We start from the raw sequence: 13,026 nt of genomic DNA on the forward strand, positions 1-13,026 counted from the left end.
GGAGTGACGTCCCTCGGCGGAGCAGACTTAAAAGTTCCGATTTTGTGCTCCGTGGTTCTATCACTTGCCAGAAGCGGCCGAAGGAGGCCCCTCCCCCGCCGTCTATCCTCCCGAATATCGCCTCGGATTCACTTCTCCGCACATCCTGTCTTCCAGAAAGTGGTCGCTTTTCTGATGAGAGAGTTGTTGCTCTTCTTTTCTTCAATCTCCTGTTGAGTTTGTAGGTGTTCAGAATGGTTTGATCCCTATCCAGCTGAATTCCTGAGAGGAGACGAAATCCAGGTCTCCTACTCCTCCGCCATCTTGCTCCGCCCCCTAATTTATTCTTTCTATTTAAGACTAAAAAACAATGGAATTAAAAAGAAAAAAACTTCATGAACAAAGGTAAAAAAAATCTCCTGTCTTGCTTTGTATGAATATTGCAAGTTCTCATCAAAACAACTCTGCAACTTGCCAGAGGAACTAAGCCAAATAAGAGACATAGGTGAATAAAATGCTGGTTATCATCCTAAGAGTGAGGGTTTCACCTAGCGGTTTGTCAAGCAGGCACTTTTTCTCCACATGGAGAGGAGGTGGAATGATTTAATTTATTGCAGGCAGTCTGGCACCACTGAAGGTTTACTAGCACCTGTCTGAGGATTTGTTTTCAAGACCCTGCTCAGCATGATTCTGTTTGACCTCCACTAAGTCATTCACACTCTCGGGGCCTTATTTTTTTCATCTCAAAGCTCACATTTAATTTTCATGTGCTCTTTGGCTAGGTTACACAACTAGGACTCATGGTTTTTGTTCTTAATATTAAATAGGCTATTTCTAGAATTCACTTCATCAAGAGAATCCAACATAATCTGGAGAAGATACTATCATGACTTGCGGTAGTTAAAGGAACTATGCTTTTAGAATGCTTTAAACTCAATCATTTATCACTTTCTCTAACCCTTTTTTTTCTCTTCAACCTCATACATTTTTTTAAATCATAAAATATTATGTGCTACCATAAATATATTTTGCAACTAAATTTTTTACATTTTTTATGTAAGGTCACTCAGTATACTATATTAGCAAGTTAATTTTATCTAATATTAATATTGTACAAGTTATTAAAATTTTATTGCCAATAATTTCCAGACAGTTTTAATTAATAAGCATTGAATATTCAACATTATGATACCCATATTTGATTTGTAATTTCTCCTTGCTCAAATTACTTTTCAGTGCCCACCAATACTGTCTTAAGGCACTACAAGTTTCATGTTATGGTACATAAATGATGGTAGATTTAAGACAGGGCAAGTTCAGATTTGAGTTTGTAAAGGTCAGTGCACTTGGAAGGTATTGATCATTCTTGGAGCTGGTTACTATTAATGGATTACTACCGTCATTCCCATTTTGCTGACTGGCAGCACATTCAGAACCTGGGATTTATGCACCATTACTAAACAGGGCTCCAGGCTTCTGTGCACCAGTATTCTCCAGTGTGAGGTCCCAGACAAGTCTCCAAGCAGTTATTGCTATTTAGAATTAATGGATGTTGGAAAGCTCTATTGATTCTTAATGGACTTCTTTAAAAGGTGAGATGAGTTCTGCCCAGAGAACTAGTCTAACCAAAGTGCTAAATTGTTCAGGGAGTTACTGAGCACATTCAAAGTCTCTGCAGCTGTTAGCACCTGCATGTGAGCCATCCTTGATCTTTGATCCCTCCCCTGGTAAATATTTTGAATGATGGGAACAGCCATATTGCACATGACCCCAAATCCCATGCAGTTTCTCTGCCCACTGAAAGCTGCCAAGACAACTCAAGTAACAGCTTAACATTTCATTTTCATATTCTACTTGGGTGGACTGGGTCATATACAAATTTGTAGCTTTTCCCTGGACTCCATGTTGAAGTTTATTTGCTTATTTAATTTATTTTTTAATGTTTATTTATTTACTTAATGTGCAATGACCACAGGAAGCATCAGTCAAGTGTAAGACTTTTAGGTATTTCCATAGGGTCACATTATTTTTGTAAATCATTAGTTTAAAATATATTCCTCTGTTTTCCACTTCTCCATTTCAATTAGCTCATTTAAAATGTCAAATCCTCTAAAGCTTTTGTACAGTGAAGGAAACCATCAACAAAACAAAAAGGCAACCTACTGAATGGGAGAAGATATTTGCAAATGATATATCTGATAAGAGGTTAATATCCAAAACATAAAAAGAACTTATACAACTCAACATAAAAAAACAAAACAAAACAAAACAATTCAATTAAAAGATTGGCAGAGGACCTGAATAGAAATTTTTCCAAAAGAGACATACACATGGCCAACAGACACATGAAAAGATGCTCAACATCACTAATCATCAGAGAAATGCAAATCAAAACCACAATGAGATATCATCTTACACCTGCCAGAATGGCTGAAATTAAGAAGATGAAAAATAACAAATGTTGATGAGGATGTGAAGAAAAAGGAACCTTCGTGCACTCAGTAGGAATATAAATCAGTGCAGCCACTGAAAACAGTATGGAGGTTCCTCCAAAAATTAAAAATAGAAATACCACATGATCCAACAATTCCACTACTGGGTATTTACCCAAAGAAACAAAAACACTAATTCAAAAAGATATATATAGATAGATAGATAGATAGATAGATATCTATATATATATATATTGCAGCATTATTTAAATAGCCAAGATATGGAAGCAACCTAAGTGTCCATTGGTAGATGTGGTATACACACACACATACACACACACACACACACACACTGGAATATTACACAGGCATGAAAAAGAATGAATTTTGAGGAAATATGTATGGACCTCAAGGGTATTATGCTATGTGAAGTAAGTCAGACTGAGAAAGACAAATGACACACGATTTCACTCATTTGTGTAATCTAAAACCAAAACAAATGAACAAACGAAAAGCAGAATCAGACCCACAAATACAAGAACAAACTGATAGTTGCCAGAGGGAAGCTGGCTGCGGGATAAGTAAAATGGGTGAAGGGGAGTGAGAGATACAGGCTTCCAATTATGAAATGAGTATATCATGGGGATAAAAGGCACAGCATAGGGAATATAATCAATGATATTTTAATAATGTTGTATGGTGATAGGTGGTAGCTACACTTATAGTGAGCATAGCATAAAGTATAGAGAAGTTGAATCACTATGTTGTACACCTGAAACTAATGTCACATTGTGTGTCACTTATACTCAAATAAAAAAGGTTAAAAAATGAAATGTCAAATCTTCTTTGAAGAACTCAAAAGCAAAATGTTTACTAGTATCAGCAGGCATTAGGACACTTGTGGTCGGATCTACTTGCCTTAAACTGTAGTTTCAGGATGTGATGGAAGACGCAAGTGACAAGTTTTGCCTCTTGGTAGGTTCAGAGGGTGCCACCCCTGTGTTTCTGTGCAAACGTCATGTGCCAGACACAACTAAGTTCAAGAAACCAGAAGAAGGTATTACATTTTTTTCTTTAAGAAAGTCCTTTTCAAACTTTTTTTTTCTATTAACAAAATTTTTTTAAAGATTTTTTTTAATTTTATTTAAAAAAATTTTTTTTTTTAAGATTTTATTTATTTGTGAGAGAGAGAATGAGAGACAGAGAACATGAGACGGAGGAGGGTCAGAGGGAGAAGCAGACTCCCTGCTGAGCAGGGAGCCTGATGTGGGACTCGATCCCGGGACTCTAGGATCATGACCTGAGCCGAAGGCAGTTGCTTAACCAACTGAGCCACCCAGACACTCTTTAAAGATTTTTTTAAAGTAATCTTTATACTCAGTGTGGGGCTCAAGCTCACCACCCCAAGATCAAGAATTGTGTGCTCCACTGACTGAGCCAGCCAGGCGCCCCTATTTTAAAATTCTTAAACACATTCCAACATTGTCTATTGAGTGTGCATATTACTCAGTGAAGAAAACAGGGGAAGAGAGAGATAGGCAGTGTTCTCCATGTTGTGAAGAGAATACTATCTAGAAAGAATGGAATAAAAATCTACAACCAAAAGTGATTCTGCTATTGCAGACGAACTCGGGTTAGGACCTGGGGTTGGTGCTTAAGTGATCCTAAGTTCTCTTCGAAGTGCAGAGGAAGGCCAGGGTTGAAGCGTGTAGGACAGGAGGATTGGAGGCCTCCTTGGTGCCGGACACTCAAGTGCCATGTGCATTCTCAGGGCTCCAGGATGCTGGGCGCACACCACACCTCAGATTGCCTGCCTGGGTGGGTACTTCCTTCACTTCCCCAGCTCTGCAGCTGCTCCTGGAGCTGCACTCTACCCTCTGCCCCTCCCACACCCATCCCTAAGCTGTGGCCCTTTGGGTCCTGGGTAACAGGAGAAGACAGCAAACAGGACAACTCAGACCTCCCTGACCATGTCTCATTACCCCCCAGCCACACCGGCTTACTTTTCCTGCTGCTTGAAAACACCGGGCACATTTCTGCATCTGCGGCTTCCTTCTTTCATTCAGGGTCTGTTCAAATGTCACCTCATCAGAGGGCCTTCCCTGGTCGCCCCATATGAAGTAACCCCTACATCACTCTCTATCATGACACTCTTCAAAACATTTCATGGTACTCATTATTGTTGTTTTTTTAATATAATTTTTTTATTATGTTATGTTAGTCACCATACAGTACATCATTAGTTTTTGACGTAGAGTTCCATGATTCACTGCGTATAACACCCTGTGTGCCACGCAACGCGTGCCCTCCTTGATATTATTATTTTCCATTTGATTACTTGTCAGTTGACTGTCTGCCCTCACAAGGATATCAAGTGCACAATAGCCAGCACCTGGTTGGTCTCGTTCAATGGTATAGACTCACAATCTAGAATACTGCATGCAATACTCAGTGCTCAGTAAATGGTTGTTAATGAGTAAATAAAATGTTGACGTCATGTAACACCAGCATCATGGGATTAATCAATACTTCTCAGTCCTCCTTCAAAACAGCTTTCAGTTAAGGCTAATACATGTCAATAAAGATCTTTCTCCTAACCTGTCAGTTACATAAATCCTACCTACTCACTAGGGGAAAGTAAAAGCTAGACCAGGTTTTCTGAGGTGACTGTTTAATAAAAAAGGAAGTTGACAGAGACAACAGATAGTCCCTGAAAATGGAGGTTAAGTAGGGGAAATGTGATTTAAAGCAGGTCTGGGTTTCAGACTCCTTTCCTTAATTGCAATGCATACTATGATATCAGAATTCTAATTAGCGTGTCCTTTTAATACCCTTTCTGCTTCCCTCCTTTCCTCTCTCCCTCCCTCTGATACCAGGGTCTCAGAATCAAGCATTTCCATGTCATGGAATAATCAGATCACTCTCAAAAATACCACAAAATGTATACATCAAGAAATTGCATTTTCTCTTCGTTTTGCAGACCACTTCCCTATTTCCAACCCAGACAAAAACCTCCTAGTGGAGCTCACTTCTGCGACTCCCCAGAGGGCATGACTGCCCTCGTCCCCAGACAGCCTGCATATACAGTGTCTCTTCCTCCTGAGGGACGAAGACATGTGCCCAGGGATAATGTTATCCATGGTGTGGCTGGGATGCTGCTGAGCTGGCCCGGCCCCCACCATTTCTGTACTCTGCTGCTCCTCACATCTCCTATCTGGTGTGCAGGTTTCCCATCTCCAGCTCCAAATTCTGTGTGGTGCTGAGCAGCCTGAGGAAGTACCAGCAGCACCGTCACCCACTGCGAGCCCCGCTGCTATCTGGGACTGCTTTTGCTAATCGCAGACTAGAATTTGGGTAATGGAAGACGTGCTGACCCCAGACGGGTTGGAAGAAGAGCTCATCTGTGTGTGCGTGGTCCAGTTGAAAGACACCACATCCTGGGCCCTCAGCGTCTTCAGAGGGCGCTCACTGAGGGCAGGGGCCTATAGGGCCAGGACTGAGCTTGTTCCTGAGAGAATGAGGAGGTGAATGAGGGCTGGAGAGAGAGAGCTTTGGTCTTGCACTGAGTCGAATTAACCCCTCATAGCCCAATTTTCGGTCTAAAAATGAGATTGCGATTGCTGTTCTCATTAATAAACATATCCTTGAGGACTGAAACTGAGCCACAAGCAGTAAGTAAAGGAAAGGGGACATGAAGGCTATGGTTGGACCTTCCTGCATTTGGGGCCACAGACCAGGCATGGGAAGCAGGAGTCCTTCTGCTGGTTACAAATAGAGGTTTACCCAAGCTTCACAGGGCTCCCTAGAGTATGCTAAGATGCCTTAAGGACGTGAATCAGGCGATGGATCTGTCAAGGCTGGCTAGGACTGGCCTTGCAGGAATTAAAGCCTCCAGTCCTCTGCTTAAGACTCCCACACACAATTTCAGAAGGACTGTGGGAAGTAGTAGAACCAAATAAAACATAAACAGTGACTCACCTCCGCCTGGTCAGTTCGAAACTTGTGTGTCTGCTTTGCCATTTTTTTTTTTTTAAGTAGGCTCCACGCTCAGCATGGAGCCCAACATAGGGCTTGAACTCATGACCCTGAGATCAAGATCTGAGCTAAGATCAAGAGTTGGATGCTCAACTGACTGAGCCACCCAGGCACCCCTGCTCTGCCATTTTGATAGGGATTGCATTGAATCTGTGGAATGCTTTGGGTAGTATGGACATTTTAACATTATTAATTCTTCCAATTCATGAGCATGGACTATCTTTACATTTTTCTGTGTCCCACAGTAATACATCCGCTTGTGATGATTTGGGCAACAAGGGAATGTTAAACTTCTTATGCAGAACTGCTTAGCAGGCATAAAATACATATTAATTTGTTTGTTTATTTAACTTATTTAATTTATTATTTTTTAAGTAGGCTCCAAGATAAGGATTGAACTCATAACCCTGAGATAAGACCTGAGCTGAGGGGCATCTGGATGGTTTAGTTGGTTAAGCATCTGCCTTTGGCTCAGGTCATGGTCCCAGGGTCCTGGGATTGAGCCCCGGTGGGGCAGGCTTCCTGCATAGCAGGGAGTCTGCTTCTCCCTCTTCCTCTCCCCCTGCTCATGCTCTCTCTCACACTTTCTCTCTCAAATAAACAAACAAAGTCTTTAGAAAAAAAAAAACCTGAGCTAAGATCACGAGTTGGAACTTAACCAACTGAGTCACCCAGGCACCCCAAAATACATATTTAATTTTAGAATTAAAGGTCAACCTGACATATGCCCTCAAATTTTATATATATATATACACACACACACACACATACATATATATACACATGTATATATATATATATATACACACATACATATATATACACAGATACAGATATACATACATTATATATATATATTTTTTCAGCTTATTGAGGTATACTTGACAAATGAAATTGTAAGATATTTAAAAGTGTACATTGTGATGAATCAGTAAACACATACATTGTAAAAGGAATCTGCCCATCTAGTTATTCATAACATCCATCGCTTCACATATTTAGCTATTTTTTCTTTTTGGTGAGAACATTTAAGTCTACTCTCCTAACAAATTTTATTTATACAATACAATGTTATCAACTATAGTCACCATGTTTTACCTTAGATCCCCAGAATTTATTTATCTTATAGCTGGAAGTTTGTACCCTTTTACCAACCTCTCCCTGTTTCCCTCATTTCCCAGCCCCTAGCAGTGGAACCAATTTCTGCTATTTCTATGACTTTGAGTTCTTTTTTTAGATTCCACATATATGTGACACCATGCTGTAGTTGTCTGTCTGGCTCATTTCACTTAGCATAAAGCCCTCAAGGTCTATCTATGGTGTTGTAAAGAACAGGATTGCCTTTTTCTCATGGCTGAATAATATACCATATTTTATATAATATTCCATACTATATATATAATTTTTATTTATATATAATAAATATATAATATATATAATAAAACAAATATATTTGTAATTAAAATTATATAATTTATATATTTTATCTATTATATATATTTTAGATAATATTCCATACTGCATAGATATATAATTCAATCATTCATTCATTGATGGACACTTAGGTTGTTTCCATATCTTGGTTATTGTGAACAATGCTGCAATAAACATGAGGGTGCACACATCTCTTCAGTATCCTGTTTTCATGTCCTTTGGCTATGCGACCAGAATTGAGATTGTTGGATCATAATTTTAATTATGATTTTAATTTTTTGAGGAATCTCCATGCTGTTTTTCATAGTGGCTGCTGCACCAATTTCCATTCCCCCCAATACTGCAAAAGGTTTCCTTTCATCCACATCTTCACCAACACTTACCATTTGTCTTTTTGATAATAACCATTCTAACAGGTATGAGGTGATACCTCATTGTGGTTTTGATTGGTCTTTCCCTAAGGATTAGTGATGTTGAACATCTTTTCATGTCCCTTTGGCCATTTGTATGTCTTCTTCAGAAAAATATTTAATCAGTCCTTTATTTGTTTTCTAATTGAGTTACTTGTTTTTTTTGCTATTGAGTTGTATGAGGCCCTTATACAATTTGTGTAGTAATTCCTCATTGGATATGTGGTTTACTAATATTTTCTCCTGTTCCACAGGTTGCTTTTCATTTTGTGGATGATTTCCTTTGCTGTGCAGAAGCTTTTTAGTTTGATGTAATCTCTCTTGTTTATTTTTGTTTTTGTTACCTTTGCTTTTGGTGTCAAATCCAAAAATCATTGCCAAGCCCAGTATCAAGGAACTTACCCTCTGTGTCTTCTTCTAGGAGCTTTATGGTTTCAGGTCTTACATTCAAGTCTATAATCCATTTTTAGTTGATTTCTGTGTATGGTGTTAAGATAGTGATCCAGTTTCATTCTTTTGCATGTGACTATCCAGTTTTCCCAACACCACTTATTGAAGAAACCGTTCTTTCCCCACTGTGTATCCTTAGCTCCTTTGTCAAAAAATAATTAACCATATCTGCATGGGTTTACTTCTGGGCTCTCTATTCTGTTCCATTGATCCTTGTGTCTATTTTTATGCCAATACCATACGGTTTTGATTGCTATAGCTTTGTAGTATAGCTTGCAATTAGAAAGTGTGATGCTTCTGGCTTTCTCAAGATGACTTTTGGTTATTAGGGGGTCTTTCATGGTTCCACACAAATATTAAGATTGTAAAAGATGCCATTGTGGAATTCTGATAGGGATTGCAGTGAATCCATAGATTGCTCTGGATAGTAGGGACATTTTAACATTATTAATTCTTCCAATTTGTGAGCCTGGACTATCTTTCCATTTGTTTGTGTCTTCTTCAATTTCTTTCATCAATGTCTTATAATATTCAGTGTTGAGGTCTTTCACTTTTTTGGTTATATTTATTACTAATATTTATGTATAAAATATATATTTATTTAAATAAATTCAACTTCCAACAGGTATTGCCTGCTCAGAAAGCCATGGAGGTTTTTATGTTAATAATACTGAAATGATTCCATGATGCATGAAAGAATTCTGTTACTTGGGTAATGGGTTGCATTTATGTTTTAGCCTGATGGGCAGTTTAACCACAGTACAAATATTAATGTTTCCCCCAAAGGAAGTAGAAAAAAGCATCCCTTCTAAGGTAGTAGCCCAAGTAAAATACACAGAAAAAGAACAAAATGGGTAGGATGCAAGGCTGAGGAAGAGACAAAGCCATGAGGGAGGCCCACAACAGGTTAGAAGCCAATTTTGGTTGGTAGTTAGTGTCAGCCATTGGAGCAAACCCTGCCATAGAAATACAAAAGAGAGTGACTCCTTCTTCTCTCTAGGGTCTTCCTTTTTGCTGCTCCAAGAAGACAGGTTCCGTTTTTCTGCTTTTCTTGATCCTAGGGACTCTTATTCTTTATGCACAACCCCACCCAATGTTAGGGAGGCCATCTGTAATGACCTGAGTAGTATAATGTTAGTTTTCCATAACAGGCTTTGCCACACAGCTTTCCTCCCAGCTGGATTTGGAGTCTGGTCTCTCAGCTGGGTCCCAACCAGAAGTGTGTTACTTCTCTTCATCTGCTACAACTAGTTAGGGGGAAATTATGTCCCCCCCCCCAAATTCATAGGTTGAAATCCTATCCCTGTGTACCTCAGAATGTGACTGTATTTGGAGACAGGGTCTTTAAAAAGATAATTGAGGTAGTGAGGTCACTGGGGGGGGGCTTACCACAATATGACTGGTGCATTTATAAGAAGAGATAAGGACACAGACATACTCACAAGGAAGACCATGGGAAGACTCAGGGAGAAGAGGGCCATTCTACAAGCCAAGGAGAGAGGTCTCGGAAGAAATCAGCCCTGATGACAATTTGATCTTGGACATCTAGCACCCAGAATCATGAGAAAGTAAATTTCTACTGTTCAAGCCACCCCATAGAACTTCATTATGGCAGCAGTAGCAAACTAACACAACCACCAACCCAGGTGTGAGAACAAAATTTTGCCTACTCTTCAAGCCATTAGGCTTAGCTTATTTGTAACAGGTTTTTTTTTTTTTTTAATGAAAGATGTTTGTTAAGATGATCATGGTGTTTCTTGTTAAAAGCACAGGACTGGGGTGCCTGGGTGGCTCAGTCGGTTAAGCGTCTGCCTTCAGCTCAGGTCATGATCCCAGGATCCTGGGATCCCAGGAGCAGGGAGTCCCGCGTCAGGCTCCCTGCTCAGCCGGGAGTCTGCTTCTCCCTCTCTTTCTGCCTACAGCTCTGCCCACTTGTGCTCTCTCTCTCTGTCAAATAAATAAATAAAATATTTTAAAAATATATAGAAAATAAAAGCACAGATAACACTACAGCTGGTTAGTTGTCAGTGTCTTACTTCTGGTTTCTGATGATCATTTTCATACTCACTTTAACAACCGCACATGGTCAGTTTCTGTCTGAGTTTGCAGCCATGGAGCATGAAAAAAATAACAATTGAACCTAAGTAACCGCTTTCCAGGTTTGGTGTTGACTATTCGTCTGGCTTACAAACTATAGGACTTAGGTAATAGTTTGTCATTGCAGCCTACAGTATATAAAAATACTTCTGTTATTATTAATGTGCTTAAATCTACCAGTAAGTCCCCTGGAGAAAATAAGTCTTCTGGGCATGGCCCTTAAGCTTCAGAAGTGCTGTTTAATAAATTATCAGTTTATTGAATCAGACCTCTGTCTAGCTTTATAAACATTTTCTTGATTTCAAAAACAAAAACAAGTCATGGAAAATGTGAGATAGCACTCTTCAAGGCATTGTAGATATAAAATTGTTATTTTACCGAGATATTTCCTGTAGCTGGTCTTTCATGTACTATTTCATGTAGTATTAGCAAGGGTGTTAAGGACATTAGGGATTAGCCAGAGAATTTACATACAGCCTCTCAGAAAGCAAGGTGCCATACACTGGAGACTATATTAAGTACTTGTAAGGATGTATATACCCATTTCAGATCAAAATTAAGAAAATTCTGAAAAAATAGTATTTCTCCAAATTTAATACTCTCACAGAACTCCATGTTGAAAGAGCTTCTGGGGTAGGGAGTACACCTGGACCCTTCCGCTCGGATGTGAAGGGGCTACAAAATGGACCTGCAAATCAGGGCTGCCTGTAGATTAGTTAAAAAATCCAGCTGACTATATTTTACTAGTAGCAGAATTTGCACCTGCATGTACACTCTTGTACAATTATTATGATTTATTAAATGGTGGAAGACAATAATCATCCAAAGAACTATAATATTGCTTGAAATCCTCTTCCCTTTCCTCTCCTCTCCTCTCCTCTTCTTCACTTCTTTTTCCTTCTCTCCTCCTCTCTTTTTTTTTTTTTTTTTTTTTGTGTTAGAGACCCATTTAATGTGGACACTCAAGGCCTGGGCAGAGTGGGGAGTGCCCTGGAACTGGGTAGGCAGGCAAGGTAGGCAGGCCCACACCTGACCCCAGGAGGAGATGCTGGGTGGTGGGGGCTGCCCAAACACACCAAGGGTAGTACCAGAAAGGTGGCCCAGGCAGGCAGACCCACCAGAGGACCTATAGGACAGCCCTTGAGAAGGTATCTAAGCTAGGTGGGGAGTGCCCAGGCCACAGCCCCTAGCCCAGGGAGGCAGGGTTGGGCCTGGCTGGGGGGCTTCCAGAGCCTAGGGACTGAGATCGCTAGGGATCTCCCGGAGCTGCTGCTGAACTCAAGGCGTGTCTGCCAGTTGGACTCAAGCAGCTCCTGGAGGCGGGCATGGAAGCGGTCGTTCTTCTCCTCCAGGTGGTTCAGACAGCAGTTGATCTGGTCCAACACGGAGCTGATGGTAACATATTTTGCTTCCTGGAAGCCGTCGTCCCTGCCTCCCACGCTCACCTCCACCGGCATGCTCAGGTACCCGTTGGTGCCCGACTTTGCAGGCTCAGGCACCCTTGCAAGGACCGTGCGACTATGGAATGAAGCAACCTCGCACAGACAGCAGGTGCCCGGCGAAAGGAGGAGGTGCCGGTGAAGACATATTTTCAAATAAAATTCCTATACTTCAATAGTTATGTTAAGCACACCAGTTTTTAAACTATTATGTGGCTTTGCTAATTATTAGCAGCTTTGTTGAGTTTTCATTTACATACTATATAACTCACCGATTATAAGTACAATTCAGTGATTTTTAATAAATATACAAAGTTGTGCAGTTATCACCACAATCCAATTTTAGAACATTTTCATCTCCCTAAAAAACTCCCTTGTGCCTATTTTCAGTTAATTCCCACTCCTTCCTCAGCCTTAGGGAACCACAGTTATGCTCTCCAACTCTATGAATTTGCCTTTTCTGATCACTTGATGTCAATAGAATCACATAATATGTGGGCTTTCTCATCCAGTCTCTTTCATCTGACATAATACTTTTGAGATTTATCCATGTTTTGGCACGTATCAGTAGTTCATTGTTTTTTAGCTAAATAGCATTCTATATATGAATATGCAACATTTTAAATGCATTTATCTCTTTTTATTTCAAAGTTTATTTTTTTTAGTAATCTTTACACTCAATAGGGGACTCGAACTCACAACCCCAAGATCAAGAGCAGTATGCTCCTCCGGGGCGGGGGAGGGGGCTAG

General features: G+C 40.0%; 1 pseudogene; it reads right to left on the bottom strand.

The window, feature by feature from the left end:
- Positions 1 to 12,070: 12,070 nt before the first annotated feature.
- Positions 12,071 to 12,355, bottom strand: LOC145718386 (bublin coiled-coil protein pseudogene; annotated as a pseudogene).
- Positions 12,356 to 13,026: the final 671 nt, after the last annotated feature.

This window comes from Leptonychotes weddellii, unplaced genomic scaffold (assembly GCF_054177405.1).
Source record: "Leptonychotes weddellii isolate Sample4059 unplaced genomic scaffold, ASM5417740v2 HiC_scaffold_1493, whole genome shotgun sequence".
NCBI classification, from domain to species: domain Eukaryota; kingdom Metazoa; phylum Chordata; class Mammalia; order Carnivora; family Phocidae; genus Leptonychotes; species Leptonychotes weddellii.